Raw genomic sequence first — 20827 nt, 5'->3', positions numbered from 1 at the left:
ACCATGTAGAATGAACAAAAGTTCCAACATCCTTTCCACATCTAAAATATTGATCTGATGTATCCAATTTCCAAATATTCACCCATTTCAATTCTCCATCGCATTCCCTCGACGACATATCTGTCCATGGACTCATGTACTGCCAGACTGAAAACGCTCATAAATTAGAGGAACAATGCCTCATTTTCTGACTGGCACCCTCCAAATAGATGGCATTAATATCAATTTCTCTGGGCTTCATTAAAACCCCCCACACCCCCACCCCTTTGTTTCCCCCATTATCTCTTCATTCCCTGTCTCCTTTTCACACAGACTTGATGAATTCTACCTTGTCCCTTATCACATCCAATTAATATCTTTTGTTGGTCTGGATTCCTCCCCTGTTGTTTGAATTCTGAATCTTTCTGCTATATCCCTCTTCTATCTTTTCTGATTTTTTTTTTCTTGAAGAAGGGCTCAGTCATGAAACATTGGCAATATATCTTTGTCTCCAATAGATACTGAATAGACCAGCTGAGATTCTCCAGTATTTTGGTGCTTTTATGACAATCACAACATCTGCAGCCTATCATGTTTCCCTCCTGTCAATATTTATTGTTTTAGCATCTTTGCTACAAGTGCCCACTAACTGAGCATTGTCACATTGTTTGAGCTCATGGGAACTTGATATTCATGTATCAGCACTTGCATTTTATAGCAATGGCTACAGTTCAGAATCCGAATTTATTGTAATCAACAAGTCATGAAATTTGGTGTTTTGTTGCAGCATATTATAATCATCTTACAAAATTACTATAAATAAAAAAAATTAAAATATTAGTGCATGAAAAGTAAGGCAGAGTCTTTAGTTCATTGATTACTAAGGAATCTAATGGGAGTAGGAAGAAGCTGTCCTTGTGCCTTTGAGTGTTTGTCTCCTGTACCTTTTCCCTGATGGTTGCAGAGTGAAGGCAGCATGGCCTGGGTGGGGGTTTGAAGATAGAGGCTACTTTTGTTAAGACACCACCTCACGTAAATGCCCTTGATGGAGTGAAGTCTGGTGCCAGTGATGTCACAGGCCGAGTTAACAACCCTTTGGAATTTTTTCTTGTCCTGAGAGTTGGTGCCTCCATACCAGGCAGTGATACAAGCAGCTACCATAAGTAAACCTGTAGATGTTTTTGTGAGTTTTCAGTGACGTACTGAATCTTCTCAGATACCTCACAAAGTATAGCCACTGGCAAGCCTTCTTTGTGATGTCATCAACATGGAAGCTCCAGGACTGATTCTTGGAGATGTTTAAACCCAGGAATTTGAAGTTCTTGACCCTCTCCACTATTGAGTCCTCGATGAGGACTGGGTCATGTTCTGTTGACTTCCTTCTGAATTCTACAATCATCTCCTTGTTTTTGCTGACATTGAACAAAAGGTTGTTGTCATTACACCATTCAATGAGCTGATCTGTTTCCCTCCTGTACACTTCCTTATTGCCATTTGTGATTTTGTTGATAGATGTTCAAACCACATTAGTAATTATTGGTCACTTGTGAATATCCTGAAGTTATGGAAAGTACAATGTACTATATATATAGAAATATTGCTGGATGAACTCAATGTGTTTTGCAGTGTCCATAGTAGCAAATATATATATTCTGCTTAAGCCCCCCATCAAGGTGTTGAGAGCCTGATAAAAGGCTCAGGCCGAAACATTGGTTATATATCTGTGCCTCTTTTGGACTCTGTGGGACCTGCTGTGTTCCACCAGCATTTGTGTGTTTTAACCTCTCAACCAAAGAGAAAAGAAAGAAAAAAAGATATTTTATATATATATATATATATATATATATATCTCTTCTTTGGCTTGGCTTCGCGGACGAAGATTTATGGAGGGGGTAAAAAGTCCACGTCAGCTGCAGGCTCGTTTGTGGCTGACAAGTCCGATGCGGGATATATATGTACATTGAGTGAAACAAAACAGTCCAGACACTGTGATTGTACAGCATCAATAGGAGGTAGATATATTACTGAATGTCTGCCTATTTTTTGCTTTTACCTTTAAGAAGGGCTCAGGCCTGAAACATCAGTACTTATTGTGGTGATATGTAATTACACCACTAGGTCACCAGGGGTCATCCTGGTGACTTTGTATATAAAGCAGTCCAGAGCTACAGTCTAGCCTTCCAGGTTTGTCTTGCAGAGACACAAGACCTCTTAGTGTACATATTAGTTTATTAAAGCTGTCTTATACTCGCATTGCTCTTGTGGTTATTGTCAGTACAATTTAATAAACTAATATGATAGCTACTAGGATGGAAGCCTCTTCTGCACCAATGTGCATTCCCGAACACCTGGAGACTCTTCCTGAGGAATGGAATCCAGGGACGACTAGCACGCACATGATTCCAAGGACAGAGACAATGAGGAACCGCTGCACTGGAATCGTGGTGGAATGCAGGAAAGACCACAGAAGTACGATAGGGCAGGTAAGAAATGGCCAATAATCCTGCCTGCCCATGGGTTCACCAGTATAGGCACCGCCGACCCTAAACCCTGGTCCGATCAGAAAGGGGCCACGACAAGTGTGGGTGGAAGGATCTCCACAAGTCGTGCTCTCGATCGCCACGTATGTGTAGAATTCTCAACCACTCCAGAGCAAGGGAAAGCAGACACCGCTACCGTCACCCCTCCAGCAGCAGTTTCCCCAGTACCACAGAGACCTGACGCTACTGCTGGGATCCCCCCAAAGCCCACTGCAAATGTTCCAAAGTCAGAGACTCAGCCAACAGACCCAAGCACCCAGGATACTCCTCCAGCAGACACAAGCCCCACAGAGGCTCTACCAGCAGCTGCCAGTACTCCAGGGTCCACCCTTGGTACACCTAAGGGACCAGAGACTGCGGCTTAGCCATGTGCTGTGACCAGACAGGCTGGAGCTTGACCCCAGAAATCCTGAAGCCGGCACGCACCTCAGCCGCTGGCAGAGATGCTTTCTGAATTACGTGGAGGGTGCTGAGGCATCAGATAAAGAGCTATTAATGCTGCTGTTAGCCCAGCTGGGAGACCACCCTTACTCCCTTATACAGGATGCCAGGTCCTACCAAGAGGCAATGAGAATTTTACAGAGGCATTACAGTAAGGGGCATAGTGAACTCCACTCCCGGTACAGACTCATGACCAGCTCACAACAAGTAGGGGAGTCTGCCAGAGACATTATACTCTCTCTGAAAGACCTGGCGAGAGGATGCAACTTTAAAGCAGTATCAGCTCAGGGGTATGCGGAGGACCTTAGTAAGGACAGAATTGTTGCGGGCATACGGTCCACTGAGACAAGACATTGATTGCTGGAGAAGGGAATGGTGGGGCTAGATGAGGCAAAGACTATTGCAGAAGCTTTAGAAAACACCAGGAAAGAATTGGAGGAGGACTCAGAGGACCCTGAGGCTGGGACAAACATCACACTGCTGGACTCTCTAGCCCCACGAAAAGAAAAGTCTGCTGCCTCACAGGAATCCACAGCAGCAGCAGCACCTTGAGGATCCCAAGTGCTTTTTCTGTGGACAAAGAAAGCACCCCAGAGCCCTCTGCCCTGCCAGAGAAAATGTCTGTTCCAACTGTGGAAAACGTGGGTATTATGCAAAAGTCTGCAGAAGACCCAAGGCCACAGCCAAGGCCCATTCTTATGCTAATGAGAGGCGGAAACACTCTTCTTTCTCCACAGACAAACAGAAGGAGAATGCCTTGTGCAGCCGGCCATCTTGGACAAATGTTACAGAGCAGAGAACACCGTCTTCAGGAGATGAATATGACACCTAGTACTATCGGATGGAAGGATATGAAGGACATGCTAGACTTGCTTCCCTACGCATGAATCAGGCGAGTCCACACAATTTATCTGACGCCATTGTGTGCATCAAAATTAATGATGTGAGGGTAAATTGCTTAATAGATAGTGGAAGCACTGAAAGTTTTATTGACCAGGGGTTAGTCAACTGCCTTGCCCTCCTCACATCCCCAAGTAAGCCTTGTGGATTAGGTAAAACAGTTTTGCAGGGTTACTCTAGAAATCCAGGGCACAAAATATGAATGGTTCAAATTACTAGTACTCCCTCACCTCTGTGCCCCGTTACTATTGGGGTTAGATTTTCAGTGCCAGTTAGAAAGCATTACAATTGTGCACAACGAGCCTCACCCCCCACTACGCCTTACGAAGAAACAACACTGCAGCCTGTCTGTCCTGAACATAGAACCCTCTCCGCTGTTCACACACCTGACCCCAGAATGCACACCAATAGGCACAAAGAGCAGGAGGTACAGCCCGAGGGATAGAGCCTTCGTTAGGACAGAGGTGCACAGGCTACTACAGGAGGGCATCATAGAGCAGAGCACCAGCCCATGGAGAGCCCAGGTGGTTGTAGTAAAGTCAGGATAAAAACTGTGCATGGTAGTGGATTACAGCCAGACAATCAACAAATTTACACAACTAGATGTCGACCCCCTGCCACGTATAGCAGATATGGTCAACAACATTGCGCAATATAAGGTGTTCTCCACCATAGACCTGAAGGCAGCATACCACCAACTGCCCATTAGAAACAGCGATCGCATTTACATGGCATTTGAGGCAGACAGCAGGCTGCATCAATTACTGTGACTTCCCTTCAGTATCACCAATGGAGTGTCTCTGTTTCAGAGAGAAATGGATCGAATAGTAAATAAGTTCCAACTGAAAGCGGTGTTCCCCTACTTAGACAACGTGAAAATCTGTGGCCACACTCAGGAGGATCATGTCAAGAATTTAAAACGCTTCTTCCAGGCAGCCGAGGAAAGGAACCTAATGTACAACATGGAGAAATGAGTCTTTAGCCCCAGGAAGTTGCCAATCCTGGGCTACATAGTGCAGAATGGGGAAATCAGCCCAGACCCAGCCCATATGCGCCCTCTCCTAGACCTTCCAGTGCCACACACGCTGAAAGCACTAAAAAGGTGCTTAGGGCTGTTCACATACTACGCCCAATGGGTCCCCAACTATGCCGACAGGGCTCGCCCATTCTCAGATGGAAGAGAAGACTCGGTGGCCACGAGGGATCTCGCGCCGGCCGAATGTGTGAACAACGTGGAGGAAACACAGATGTCTACGGATCAACAAGGAGCTCAGCAGCAGTCACTAGAAGAGTCATCCATCGTCACCCCAGAGGACTATACCACCCACCCTGGAAATCAGGACCCTGGGTACGCCTGCCCCACAAAATATCACCACCCTAGACTTGATGGCAGGGCCTAATCTCATACAAGAGGATCCTCAGCCCACACGGCCACATGACCAACCAGTATTTCCCACTCCCACACCTGCACCAAAAATGGCCGAAAGGCAGACTGCACTCCCAACCTCTATATCTCTACCAAGGAGGTCCAGAAGGCAACAGAAACCACAAAAAACTTTGGACTTAAAAACTTACAAACAAGGGAAGGAGGACAGGGTGGGGGGGGGGGGGATAACAATTTTTTAAGGGGGGGTGAATGTGGTGATATGTAATTACACCACTAGGTCACCAGGGGCCATCCCGGTGATCTATATAAAGTAGTCCAGTACTACAGTCTAGCCTTCCAGGTTTGTCTTGCAGAGAGACAAGACCTCTTAGTGTACATATTAGTTTATTAAAGCTGTCTTATACTCACACTGCTGGTGTGGTTATTGTCAGTACACTTATCTTACAACCCTTATGAGGAGCATGGGACTCTAGAGAGCTGGGACTCTTGGGATCCAGCTGGAGATGAGTGCCTTTACAAAGTAAGTTAAGGGTTAAACAGATGGTGAATGGTGAGAGGATTAACTAGGATAAGGGGTAATGACAAATGAAAAGAAGGGTAGCTCAAGCAGAGCGGCCAGTGGAAAGTGGTCAGTGTGTGGGTGACTCAGGAGTGGAGTGGGACTTAGACATTTTGGCTCACAAGACTCCAGCGAGCGAAGGCTGAGGAAGAGCTTGATTCCAATAAGGTAAGATCTTTATATTTAAATTAGGAAGAGTTATTGGAGACAGCAGCTAGGGCAGTCAAATGCTCTGATTGCAGAATGTGGAGAATCTCAGACAACACAATTGTCACTGATAACTACACCTGCAAAAGGTACATCCAGCTCCAGCTCCTGGGAGACAATTAAGTAACTGGAGCTAGAGCTGGATTTGGATCTGGATGAACTCAGGATCATTCAGGAGACAGAATCAATAATAGAGAGGAGCTTCAGGGGGCAGTCACCTCTACAATTCAGAAGATAGGTAACTGGGTGAATGTTAGGAGAGGGAAGGGAAAGAGACAAATAGTGCAAATATACTGTTTTGGATACTGCTGTGGGGGATGATCTACAAAGGACCAATTGTGGTGGTCATGTCTCTGGCACTGAGGCAGGCCCCTTGGCTCAGAAGGGAAGGGGGGAGAAAAGAAGAACGATGGTAATTGAAGCCATACTGGATCTAGTTCTGGATAATGAACCTGGCCAGGTGATGGACCTCTTGGTGGGGGAGCATTTTCCTGAGAGTGACCATAGTTCCCTTAGCTATGAAAAAGGATAAAAACAGACAAAATGGTAAAGTGCTTAACTGGAAAGGGATAATTATGAAGGGATGAGGCAGGAACTAGCGAGAATATATTGGAAAAGGCCATTCAAATGTAAAAGCACAGAGGTAATGTGCAGGAAGTTTAGGGACCACATGTGCTGTGTTCAGGATATATCTCTGGGACGAGGAAAAGATGGTAGAAAAAGGAACCATGATTGAAAAAACATATCAGGCAACTAGTCAAGAGAAAGAAGAAAACATACATTAGATATAAGAAGCAGGAAAAATAAATGGCTCATGAGAAATACATGGTAACCAGCCAAGAAGGAACTTAAGAAAGGACTTAGGGAAGCTCGAAGGGGGCATGAGAAGGCCTTGGCATGTAGGATTAATGAGAACCCCAAGGTGTTCTATGCATATGTGAAAAACAGAATGATGATGAGAATGAAGGTGGGGCCACTAAAGGTTAAAGAAGGCAACGTGTGCCTGGAGGTGGAGGAAATTGGGGAAGTCTGAAATGAATACTTTGCTTCAGTATTCATGAGAGAAAATGACTTTGATCAGGGTGAGGTTGGAATAGAACAGGTCTGTGATCCAGACAATGTGGAACAGGAAGTGTTGGATTTTCTTAAAAACATCAAGTTTGATAAGTCCCTAGGGGCAGATGTGATCTACCCCAGGTTGCTGTGTGAAGTGAGAGAAGACATAGCTGGGGAGGTACTGGAGGATTGGAGGATAACAAATGTAGTCCCCTTATTTAAAAAAAAAGGTAATGGGGAGAATCCTAAGAATTATAGATCTGCGAGTTTTACATTAGTGTGCACACTATTGGAGACGATTCTTAAGGATTTGGAGAATCTGAGATTTGTGAGCATTATTTCTTCTTCTTTGGCTTGGATTCGCGGACGAAGATTTATGGAGGGGTAATGTCCACGTCAGCTGTAGGCTCGTTTGTGGCTGACAAGTCCGATGCGGGACAGGCAGACACGGTTGCAGTGGTTGCAAGGGAAAATTGGTTGGCTGGGGTTGGGTGTTGGGTTTTTCCTCCTTTGTCTTTTGACAGTGAGGCATTTGGATAAATACAGTCTACTTAAGGAAAGTCAGTGTGGCTTTGTGAAGGGAAGGGCATGTCTTACAAATCCAATTGAGTTTTTTTGAAGAGGTAACAAAAGAATAGTGTAAGGTGGTAAATGTGGTCTACATGGATTTTAGCAAGACATTTTTGACAAGATTCCCCAACAAGAGACTCATCCAGAAATTCAGGGGGCATGGGATCAGTGGAACCTTGGCTGTGTAGATTTTTTTTAAATTGGCTTGTGGAAGGAAAGTATTCTGCCTAGAAAGTCAGTGACTATTGGGGTGCGACAAGGATCTGTTCTGGGACCCATGCTCTTTATGATTTTTATAAGTGACCTGGGGGTGGATGGGTCAGTAATTTTGTGGATAAAAATGAAGGTATAAGGAGTTATGAATGGAAATGGAGGTTATCAAAGGATACAGGAGAATATGTACAAGATGCAGAATTGGATAGAAAAGTGGCAGATGGAGTTCAATCTGGATAAGTGTGAGGTGATGCATTTTGGAAGGACAAACCAGAAGGCTGTGTACAGAGTTGATGGCAAGTTACTTAAGAGTGTGAATGCATGGGTTAATAAGATAGTTAAGTTTGTCTATGGGATGCTGGGATTCATTAATAGGAAGATTGAGCTCAGGAGTAGAGAGATCCTGTTGCAACTCTATAAATATCTGGTAAGACCAGAGAGTATTGTGTTCAGTTCTGGTCACCTCATTATAGGAAGGATGTGGAAGTTATGAAGAGGGTGCAGAGGAGATTTAACAGAATGTTGCCTAGATTTGGAAAACAAGTCTTAATGAGACAAGGTTAGTCGAAATGGGACTTTTTACTTTAGAGCATAGAAGTATGAGAGCAGACTTGATAGAGGTCTACAAGATTATGAGAGGCATAGATAGAGTGGACATCCAGCACCTGTTTCCCAGGGCAGGAATGGCAAACACCAGAAGAAACATGAATAAAGTGAAGGGAGGAAGTTTAGGTGAGACATCAGGGTAAGTGTTTTTTTAATGCAGAGAGTTGTGGTTGCCTGAATGCCTTGCCTGAGATGGTGATAGAGGCTGAAAAATTTGGGGATTTAGACAAATTTGGGTCCAAATCTGACCCTTAGACAGGCACTCTTAGAAAGAAAAAAATAGAGGGTTATGGGGTAGCATGGGTTTAGTACATTTTTTAAAGGAATATATGGGTCAGCACAACACCAAGGGCTGAAGGGCCTGTACTATGCTGTAGTTCTATAGGTTCTATATTTCTACCTCTTATCAATGCTGTGAGGCCAGCTGAGTTCCTCTAGCATTTCTGTGTATTTTTAAGACAAAAGGTGATCATTGGATGTGGATGGGAGGACAGAAGTTGGGAAAGGTTTGAGAGGTGTCTGCTTTCCAGTTATTGATTCAACTATCCAATGCACACTGGCTGCAAGGGTCCAAAATAGGAATAAAATTTGCTGTTGAGGCTTCACATCATCAGACAGAATGTTAATGCAGCGTAGTGTAGATCTTTGTGGGGTCTGGGAAGGTGGTGACAATAAAGTCCTCAATGCCATTGGTGAGTTCTGCTATTCTCTATCTTTTGCTTTCTGAGAATCATTCCTTAACTCAACTTCCAAATGATCTAAATAGTTATTGTGTCAAATGCTGTGAACACACAGGATAATGTGAGAACAAGGATAAGGGAAGCAGGAATATTTTCTTTTATAGATTTTGAATCTTTGAATTCCATGCTAAGACTCTGAGCATATTGGAGGGAGAGATATGTTTATGAATAGAATCAAGAATTAAGGAGAATCAGGAGGGAAGGTCAAGTTGAAGCCAGCATTCAGATACTTGTAGGCAATGCTCAAACCTATTTCTTTTTTTTCTCTCTTATTCAATAAAATCATGACTAATCTGTCAGGTAGACACAAAAGGTTCTAACCCACAGATCCAGGGCAAGTGAACTCTAATAAGTGATGATGGTCCTCTTTGATCTGCCCTCCCTCATTAGTATAATTTAAGAGAATGTGTGAGGCTATTCTGAAATGGGTTCTGTCATGATAATGACCGTGCATCTTGGCGCCTCACAGTTTGGCGGGCAGCAACCTCCTTTGAAGAAGACCGCAGAGCCCACCTCACTGACAAAAGGCAAAGGAGGAAAAACCCAACACCCTACCCCAACCAACCAATTTTCCCCTGCAGCCGCTGCAACCGTGTCTGCCTGTCCCGCATCGGACTTGTCAGCCACAAACGAGCCTGCAGCTGACGTGGACTTTTACCCCCTCCATAAATCTTCGTCCGCGAAGCCAAGTCAAAGAAAGAAAAATGAGATGTACCGGAAGTCACGTGGTATGAGAGAGAGATAAGAACACATGCAGGAGAACAAAGGAAATGGGAGAATAAAGCCACTGGAAGAAGTTTACCTGATAAAACTAGTGTTTAATGTTTCATTAACCAAATTTCGGGCCACAAATGTGACATTGGCGACGAGGATGAAAGAAGCTTGAAGAAAATTAAAGACTAAACAAGATTACAGAGGTTTACAGACAACTTCAAGGTGATAAGAATTTTCTCTGTGACTCAGTACTTTTGGGGCTGAAATATTTCCTCATGGCTGGGGCAGACGGTGACTTTCTAACACATAGTGGAATTGCTCATTTTGACCCAACGGGTGATGCAAGCACTGTAAGTGTGAAGTGGAAGGCATGGCTGGAAGAATTTGAATCCTATGCCGACAGTCGTGGCCTATTTCTAGATACCGGTACAGTTGAACAAAAAGTGCAGAGAAGGGCGCTACTTCTTTTCACTGCAGGACCCTCAGTTCGGGAAACATTTAAGACACTTTTGAATACTGGAAGAAAGGATGAGTACCAGAAAGTGGTAGATGCATTAAATGCACACTATGTAGTGACACCGAATGCTACATTTCAACGCCATTTGTTTCGGAGAACAAGACAAGAAGATGGCCAGACAATTGCTCAGTACGTGACGAGACTACACCAGCTAGCTGTTGGATGCAATTACATGCCAGCTGATTTGGATAACCAATTACGGGATCAAGTCGTACAGCACTGCAGATCACATAAACTCAGAAGACGTCAACTGGAAAGAGGGAGTGAGTTGGAACTCACTGATGCTTTAACCATTGCTGCTGCATTAGAGGCTGTTGAAGGGCAATTTCATACCATGACCCTGAAAGACAACTCAAGCCAGCAAATTAAGAGGCTCTCACATCGCCATAATCAGCCAAGATATACGTCGACACAGGACGTGGAGTGTTATCGATGTGGAAACCGAGGTCACTTTGGAAAAGACCCATATTACCCGGCCAAAGGCAAAATTTGCATAAAGTGTGGAGGTAAGGACCACTTTGCAAAGAAGTGCAAAAGCAAGTCCAATGCAGACCAGAAGAGGAAGAGTACAACTTCCAAAGGCAAAGCCTGGGGGAAAGGAAAGTATCCTGGAAAGAAAGATACCATTCGCCAGATAGACGGTGACGATGATGATACCCAGGAGGAACAGAGTTGTTACCAATTTACGTTGAATGAAGTACATCATGAGAAGGTCCCAGTGATCATTGGTGGAGTGACAGTTCAGGTCATTGTAGACTCAGGCAGTGACAGTAATGTGATTGATCGACATTTATGGGAGAAGTTGAAAAGGAAAAAAAAGATCATCTGTACCTCAAAGAAGTGTTCCAAGAAACTGTATCCATACACAGCAACCAAGCCATTGCAGACCATTGGATGTTTTACTGCAACTGTTGAAGCTGGAGATAAGTACACCGAAGCAGAGTTTATGGTCATAGAAGAGAGGGGAGAACCATTGCTGAGTAGAAGCACAGCGCAAGACCTGGCAATACTTCATATTGGAGCTTGTGTTAATTCAATTCAGTCATACGAGGATATGAAGCAAGAATTCCCCGCAGTCTTCCAAGGAGTAGGAAAGCTGAAAGGTCGACAATTGAAGCTAGCGGTAAATGAAACGGTCAAACCCAAGGCACAACCAATGCGCCGAACTCCGTTTGGACTTCGTGGGAAGCCAAAATTAAAGAATTGATCGAACAAGATATTATTGAACCGGTGGAACATTCGACACAATGGGTCAGTCCCGTAGTGATTGTGCCCAAACCAAAGGGTGACATAAGAATGGAAAATGAAGCTATAATTAGAGAACGACACCCTATACCAACAGTGGAAGAAATACTTCAAGAACTAACTACCAGCAAGGTATTCTCAAAAATTGATCTGAAATGTGGCTATCATCAATTTGAGCTGGATCCAGGTTCCCGAGATGTAACTACATTTGTGACTCACTGTGGATTGTATCGTTACAAGAGACTATCATTTGGAACTAATGCAGCTTCTGAGATCTACCAGTATGAAATCCATCGAGTGATTCAAGGCATTCCTGGAGTTGCCAATATTTCTGACAACATCATAGTCCATGCACCAACGAAGGAAGAGCATGACAAACGGTTGAGGCGTGTACTATCTAGACTACAGGAGGCAGGCCTTACCGTGAATGGAAACAAGTGCCAGTTCGGTGTGTCTGAAATTGACTTCATGGGACACAGACTTACACGGAAAGGACTAAACCCTGCAGAGGCCAAGGTGAAAGCTATTGCAGAGGCACGTGCACCTCAGAACGCAACAGAAGTGAGGAGTTTCCTGGGATTGGTCAATTTTTGTGCAAAGTTCATTCCTAATCTCGCTACAGTGGCAGAACCACTAAGAAAACTAACCAGGAAAGGTGTACCATTTCATTTTGGATCTGAGCAGAAGAAAGCGTTCACAGTGCTGAAGCAAAGCCTGACAGATGCAAAAACTCTTGGATATTACGATCCGGCGGCATCAACTAAAGTCATAGCAGATGCCAGCCCGGTTGGTTTAGGAGCAGTGTTGGTCCAGATGCCTGATGGAGGACCAAGAATCATTGCCTATGCCAGCAGATCGTTATCAGATGTGGAAAGAAGATACTCTCAGACAGAGAAAGAAGCACTCGGACTTGTATGGGCCTGTGAGAGGTTCCATGCATATTTATACGGCATTGAATTTGAACTCATCACAGATCATAAGCCATTAGAGGTGATCTATGCACCTAGATCCAAACCATGTGCCAGAATAGAGAGATGGGTACTCAGACTACAACCCTACAAATATAAAGTAATCCACATTGCAGGGAAAGCAAACATTGCAGATCCGCTGTCCAGACTGGTGAAGGATGGAGGTCCACAATCCAAGTCAGAATTGGGAACAGAAACAGAGAGCTTTGTACGCTTCGTAGCTATTCAGTCGACACCGAATGCTGTGACTACGAAGGAAGTCGAGAGAGAATCCGAACATGATCCAGAACTCAAGGAAGTAAGAGAATGCATACAGAGTGGACAATGGGACAAGTGTACTCACAAGGCTTACATTCCCATTCGAGACGAACTTTGTTGCATCAGACAGTGTGTATTAAGAGGTTGCAGATTGGTGATACCGCAAAGATTGAGACCGAAGATCGTATCCTTAGCGCATGAAGGACACCTAGGTATTGTTGGTACCAAGCAAAACCTCAGAACCAAGGTATGGTGGCCAAGTTGTGATAAAGACGCAGAGACATTTGTTAAAACTTGTCACGGATGTCAAATCACAAGTAGGAGTAATCCGCCAGAACCGATCCGGAGTACGCAACTTCCGACAGGACCATGGATCGACGTAGCTGTTGATTTTCTTGGACCTTTACCGACGGGTGAATTAATTATGGTAGTGATAGATTACTACGGTAGATACTATGAGTACGTGGTGTTGAAGTCCACAACCACTGAAAAAACAATACAAGCATTAGCAGAGATATTCGCAAGATATGGATTACCTGTTACATTATAGTCTGACAATGGTCCACAATTCATTTCAGAGACATTTGCGGAATACATGAGGACCACAGGTATCCACCATCATAAAGTAACTTCGAAATGGCTGCAAGCCAATGGAGAAGTAGAGAGACAAAATCAATCCATTGAAAAACGATTGAGGATTGCACATGCAGAAGGACAAAATTGGCGAGAAGCATTGCTATCTTATGTGGCTGTCTATCGAGCAATGCCTCATGCAACCACTGGAAAAAGTCCTGCAGAAGCATTTTTTGGGAGAAAAATCTGCACAAAAATGCCAGAAATAAAGGAAATCCGAGACGACCAGGAGATGAGGGACCACGATGCTGAAAAGAAAGGTGCAGCAAAGTTGTACACAGATTCGAAACGTGGAGCCAAGTATTCAGACATCATGCCAGTAGATAATGTTCTAGTGAGGCATGAAACTGGTGGTAAGCTAGACACACCTTATTACCATCAACCCTATACTGTCGTATCCAGAAGTGGCAGTATGGTGACAGTCAAGTCTCCGACTGGAGTCCTGTATAAGAGAAATGTCTCAGGTGTAAAAAGGTACCAGTCCAGAGATACATCGAGCGAAGAGGTTGAAAGGCCAATACGAGATGTTGAAACTGAGAGACCTGATGATTTTCCAGAGGCAGTTACCAGCACTCCTGATGAAGTGACTCGAGTGCCAGAAGCCGTGGTGAGCAATATTTCCGACGCTGAGAGTGAACAACCGAGAAGCGACGACAATATCGCAGGCAGGCCAAAACGAAACCGGAAAGCGCCCAAACGATACGAAGACTTTGTGCCATAGTTTTAATAAGAACTTTGGGGCAGTATTTAATCTTATATCATAAAGTGCATGTATGAGTGCTGTAGGAAGTAAACTTTATGTAGTTGAGTTATAGTATTACCATTAGTTACGATGTTTGCATGTTTCCGAGGGATATTGGTAAGTGAAGGTAAAGTTTATTTCTGATTAAAGGAGGGATGTCATGATAATGAATATGTATGAGATGTACCGGAAGTCACATGGTATGAGAGAGAGATAAGAACACAAGCAGGAGAACAAAGGAAACGGGAGAATAAAGCCACTGGAAGAAGTTTACCTGATAAAACTAGTGTTTAATGTTTCATTAACTTCACATTTCGGGCCACAAATGTGACAGGTTCTTCAACCTGAAATATTAAATCTATTTCTCTTTCAACAGTTGCTCCACAGGGAATATCTTCACAACATTCAATACAGCTGCAATTTGGACCATTTGGAAGGGATTTTCAAATGTAATACCAGTTGAGTATTTCCATTATTTTCTGTGATTATGTTAAGACCAACTAACTCCAAGGAGTTGACTTTAAAGTGAGAGAATGGAGATTGAAAAATAAATGTAATATATTTTTTAAGGTGGCACTATTCACTGTACCAGGGATTTGTTTTAGTCTTAACCAGGGTTGTATCAATGTGGAGTTTGTACATTCTTCCCTATTAGTGTGTGTAGTTCCATATTCTACTCCGTTTACCTCCCACATGCCAAAATCTTGTTGGGAATTTATTTGGGTGCTGTAATTATTCCTTTGTGCAGGTAAATCACACTGGAATCAAATGGGATTAAATGAGCCTCCACCATGCAAATAATATTGCAGGATTACAAGGAAAGAAATAGAAGCGGAAAAAAAAGATTGATGAGATTTAAAAGGAGCCAGCAAGGATCCAAGGATCAAATATTTTTCTTCCCTGTTGTCATAAAAAAATGTAATATAGGCTGCAGAAAGAAAAAGCAAGATGATTCACTTTGATTTTATTCTGTTTTCTTTTTGTATTTGGCTCCCCTTAAGGGAGCTGGCTGAAGGATGGTAGGGTGGGGAGGGTTTTTCTTTATGTATCTAAAAATTTATTGCTGTTATTTGATTGTATTTAGTTTTAAAAAAAATCTTTTAAATAAAATTTGAAAAAAACAAATAGTTGAAATTCTTAGTAATAGTAACAATTAAATTGATACTTAACAATTTTAAAAGGAACATCAAATGAAAGACTAAGTTTAGGGTCAGAAATCTCTGGAACTCTTAGTTAAAAGGGGATTGAATGGAAGAATATTAAAATACTTTGGGATTTGAGTCACGCAAACAGGAGACAGTTTTCTCTCATGTTTCATTTACTTTTTATTTTCTTTAAATCAGCTGGTAAAAGTAAACGAAACATGAGAGAAATTGTCTCCTGTTTGCGTGACTCAAATCCCAAAGTATAGAGGAAATCAAACACTCAAATTTTGTCAATATCGGTAAATTTATCTCTTTACCATAATTATCTTTTTATCAAAGCTCTGAGTTGATAGTACACAAATAAAGAATTTACAGATATATCAAATTTCTCCCTCAATTGGTTAAAGGAAAGAAACTGTCCTTCTTCAAAGCAATCCTGAACTATTTTTATACCCTTAAAATTTCATCTCTTTAAATGATTATTAAACATTGAAAAGGGAATAAGTTGATTATGGTATAATGGAATTTGAATTGATAGTTTACCCTTCAACCCTAAAACCATACTTGTTTTACCCCATATGGTAAATGAAGACCACCCAATGCATATTTCCATGTAAGTTTATGTAAAGCTACTTGGGCTAATTTCCCCTTCCATAAAAAATTCCCGTACCAATCTATTCAAATCCTGAAAGAAACTCTTTGAATGTAAACAAGGTATCGACTGAAACAAATATTGGATTCGAGGAAAAATATTCAATTTAATACAATTTACTCAAACAATTAACATTAATGGAAAATCTTTCCATTTAATCAAATCCATTTTAATCCTTTTTAATAAAGGAACATAATTTATTTACATAAAGATTGATAATCTGCATTTACTATTACTCCCAAATATTTAATTCTATCTGACCATTTCAATTTTATAATATTTTTTTATATTACAAATAGTCTCCTTCCCCAACTGGCAATATTTTACTATTATCCCAATTTACCTTATATTCAGATAACTCCCCAAATTTCAACAAACGATCTTGCAAATATTTCAAAGACTGCTCCAGTGTTGTCAAATAGACCAACACATCATCCACAAACAAATTAATCTTATATTCATTATCTGCAATTCTCATCCCTTTAATCTTACCATTCTGTCATTTTGTCTGAGCTACTGGTTCAATAGCCAATGCAAACAAGGCTGGTGATAATGGACAACCTTGCCGAGTCGACCGTGTTAATTTAAATGATAAAGAAGTTTGACCATTTGTCACCACCCTAGCAATTGGGTTTTTATATAAAGATTTAACCCAACCAATAAAATAAGGCCCAAAATAAAACTTCTCTAACATATTAATTAAAAATTTCCATTCAACCCTATCAAAAGCTTTTTCTGCATCAAGTGCATCGAGTGGTTAGGATGCTGTCTAGATTCATTGACCAATGTGCTCAATCTAAGAATGTTATCAGATGCATTTCTATTCTTAATAAAACCTGTTTGATCTACAATTATCAACTGAGGTAAATATTTAGCAAGTCTATTCGCTAATACTTTCGCCATTATTTTATAATCTACATTTAGTAAAGAAATAGACCTATATGAAGATACTTTCAATGGATCCCTATCTTGCTTTAAAATCACAGTAATTAAAGCACTTGAACAAGATTCTGGTAACACTTGATCCTCAGTTATTTGCTGTAGAACATCTCCAAATAGTGAGGATAAATCTTCATAAAATACTTTATTAAATTCTGCTGAAAATCCATCATCCCCCAGTGACTTCCCATTCAGCATCTCTTGTATAGCTTCTTTAATCTCGAAATCTGAAAATGGAGCTTCTAATTCCCTAACCTCCTCCTCCCCTAAAACAGGTAAATTTAATTTAGATCAATAAGAATCAATAGAACCAGCTTCCTGCTTTCCCTCAGAAGTATATAATTGTTGATAAAATAAATAAAACTGGTCATTAATTTCCTGAGGTTTATAGATAACTATTGAATTCTTTTTAACAGCATTAATAATTTGTGATGTCTGTTCTGTTTTTCATTGCCATGCTAACACCTTATGAGCCCTCTCACCCAATTCACAATAATGTTGCTTAGATCGATTAATTAAATGCTCATACTGATAGGTTTGTAATGTATTATAATGTAGTTTCAGCTTTACTAAAGCTGCCTTTTTATCTACTGTAACATTTTTCTGAAATACCTTTTCCAACTCAGTAATTTGTTTCTCCAATGTTAAGCTTTCCGCCACTTTTTAAAAAAACTTTCGTAGAGTAACTAATAATTTGGCCATGCAAATATGCTTTCAAAGTATCCCATAATACAAAAATACTACTTACTGTATTAATATTCTCAGCCAGAAATAAAGCAATCTATTCCTTAACAAAAGTAACAAATTTTGGTTTCTTTAATAGTGTTGTATTAAACCGCCATCTATAAGACAATTGCACCATTTCAGAACTTGCACAAGATAAAAACAACATAGAATAATCCAATATGACCCGGCTTTTATATTCGGCTTGGAGTACTCTACCTTATAAATGTGCCAATACCAAAAAATCATCTATTCTAGAAAATGAATCATGTCTAAATGAATGAAAAGAAAAATCTTTCTCTGTAGGATTTACTCTCCTCCAAATATCAATTAAATTCAAATCTTTCATCAAGGCCCCTATTTGTATTGCCATCTTTGATTTCCTTATACTTTTTGGAGACCTATCCAACAAAGGATCTAAAACAGAGTTAAAATCTTCCCCCAACCAAAATATTTTTCTTGGCCTGATTTAACAAGAAAAAAGCCTCCAACATAAACCTTTCATCATCCACATTAGGTACGTAGACATTTAACAAAGTTCATAATGATTTATTTAAGGAGAACTCTCTTACTTTAATGAACCTTGTTAAGAAATCTTTAGTTTGTGGTCTCCTCTTTCATTGTCCCTAATTAAAAGCTGTACCTGTGTTTGTTCCTAAAACCCTTTTTGATTCTATTATCTCTTCCTTTTTTCTGGAGAAAGAAATGCCCTCATCTTAATAAAACTTCCCTCCAAAAATCCTAAAAAGGTTGGATTTTATAATTATATAATAATATAATTTTAGATTATATGATTAGGAAGCTAATATTAGATATATTATTTTTAGACTCATAATAAGGACAGACAGGATGTTTCTAGTTGAATTAATTTGCAAATTGATTCTACCAAGAATTATTCCCTCATTTTGAGAGTTGGAGCTCCAATATCATTTTCTGCTTCAAAATTAACAGATTTTTTTTATTAAACATACATTGAGGATTTGGTTTCTATTTAGAAAACATTTTGGATGCCATGGATTTTTATTAATCATTTCTCTTTTAGCTAATTCCATTTTTTTTTGTTACCTTCAGCACAAGATTTTGTTTTTTGTCAATGGTCAGAGTTTGATATCCAATCTTTCCAATATTGCTTTATTGACTAAAACTTGACTTTTTTTTGTTATGAGTAGCAGCAATATACATTCACCAAGACAAATGGTTACTTAAACAAAAGTTGCTTTTAATTATCTTTAAACATGAAAACAGGATCAATCTTTAACTTATTACTTTTAACTTGTATGTAATGTTTATATAAGTTCAAAAAAAGGTTATTTGATTCACAATCCAATCTCACTGCTCACTCCTCCAAGTTCATTGGTTGCAGGAAATTCTTATACTGTGCACAGAATTTAACATTTATGAATTTCACCAGGCTTTGGTGCTCGAAAGGTAAATGTTTACTGCTCAGGAAGGCTCTTTGGAGGTTTGCAGAGAGAGATTTGTTGTTCACTGGCCACAAAGTGATTCCTCCAATAAGCCACATCAGTGTCTTGCTGAGAAACTTGCCACATCATCATTTTTCAGATGATAAACTCTTTCTTTCATAGTACCTCAGAGTTCCTTTTTGTTTCCCTTATTTCAAATGAAACATTAGGAAGCCAGTCCTCTCCTTTTGTATGGACCACGAAGGCTTTGAGCAGGCTGAACTAAGTACTCACAACCGATCTTCAAAATGGGGTTTTTCCACAAGCTTGTCAGCTTGTCATGTTCCGGTCCCAGCTACTACTGCTGAACTGTAGAACTGAATTCTCTCTCTCTCTCTCTCTCTCTCTCTCTCTCTCTCTCTCTCTCTCTCTCTCTCTCTCTCTCTCCCTCCCTCTCTCAGAGAAAAAAAAATCTGTTTGACTCTCTCTGCTTGCAAAACTACATGACCCTCTAGGAACAGCAAATTCTACTCAGATAGCCTGTGGCTCTGGACCTAATCTTCTGAGTTCTTTCATCTGTTGCTTTTCAAATCAACAATCCATAAAGGAAGTTCCTTAAGCATGTGATGTAATATTTGTAGATGTATTTGGGAGATAAACTGGTAAAAGTAGAGTAGGTTAAATACATGCAGACACACTTTAAAACAGACCTTATTTGAAATACTGAAGAATTAATATTCAGTGACTTTACAGAAACTATGGAGAATGCTATGTACATTTCACAAGTAGATTCTAATTGAAATTATGTCATGAAATGAATGGACTGGAGACAGGTTGTCTGTGTTGAACATTTTTACAAGAATTCTGACCTTTCTGCAAAGTGCTCACTCAAAGGTCACTTAGGTTTTTGTTTACTGAATATTAACTTTTGGGAGCCGAATACTAACTTTATTGTTTGCTGGGGAAGGAGGGTGTTTTGCCAAGTGAGAGAGAGAGAGAGAGAGAGAGAGAGAGAGAGAGAGAGAGAAAGAGAAGAACATATGGCTGGGAGTTGGAATCTGAGGTGGAGAGAGAGAGAGAGAGAATCACAGCTGAAACAAGCAGGAGATGCTGGTTGGAACTGAAACAGAAACTCCAGAGCGGCAGATGGCTGGAAGTGCTATCTGTCTGATGTTTCTCTTGGAATAAGAGGAACAGAAAGTGTCTCTATGGTAGCTCAAAAGAAAGAGCTTATCATCTGCAGAATCCTGATGGGGCAAGTTTCATCAGTAAGACATTGAGGTGACTAATGATCGTACCTCAGTTGTGGAAACAACAAATCTCTCTCTGCAAACCTCCAAAGAACCATCCTGAGCAGTAAACATTTATCTTTTGAGCACCAAAGCCTGGTGAACTTTATACATGTTAAATTCTGTGCATGGTATAATAATTGCCTGCAACCAGCGACCTTGGAAGAATGAGAAGTGAGATTAAACTGTGGACCAAGGAACTTTTCTTAAATTTACACACGTGCACTTAGAATTTGAAGGGAGTTAAGTTGGGTTAGTTAAGTTAATAGGGATAAGTTAGAGTTTGATTATGTTTTCATTTTTAAAGATAATTAAAAACAACTTTTGTTTAAGTAGCTACTTGTCTTGGTGAATGTCTATGCTGCTGGGTTTTGGGGTCCTTTGGGTTTGTAACAGGCACT

At 40.8% G+C, this 20827-nt stretch overlaps 1 long non-coding RNA gene across 1 annotated transcript; it reads left to right on the top strand.

Annotated features, from left to right (window-relative positions):
* The first annotated feature begins 1271 nt into the window (after positions 1 to 1271).
* Positions 1272 to 15296, top strand: LOC138761091 (uncharacterized). The gene is made up of 3 exons (XR_011356112.1): positions 1272 to 1408; positions 14652 to 14733; positions 15024 to 15296. It is a non-coding gene; the product is annotated as an uncharacterized lncRNA (long non-coding RNA).
* The last annotated feature ends 5531 nt before the right edge of the window (positions 15297 to 20827 follow it).

This window comes from Narcine bancroftii, chromosome 1, assembly GCF_036971445.1.
Source record: "Narcine bancroftii isolate sNarBan1 chromosome 1, sNarBan1.hap1, whole genome shotgun sequence".
Lineage (NCBI taxonomy): Eukaryota > Metazoa > Chordata > Chondrichthyes > Torpediniformes > Narcinidae > Narcine > Narcine bancroftii.
This window is presented reverse-complemented; position numbering and strand designations above follow the sequence as displayed.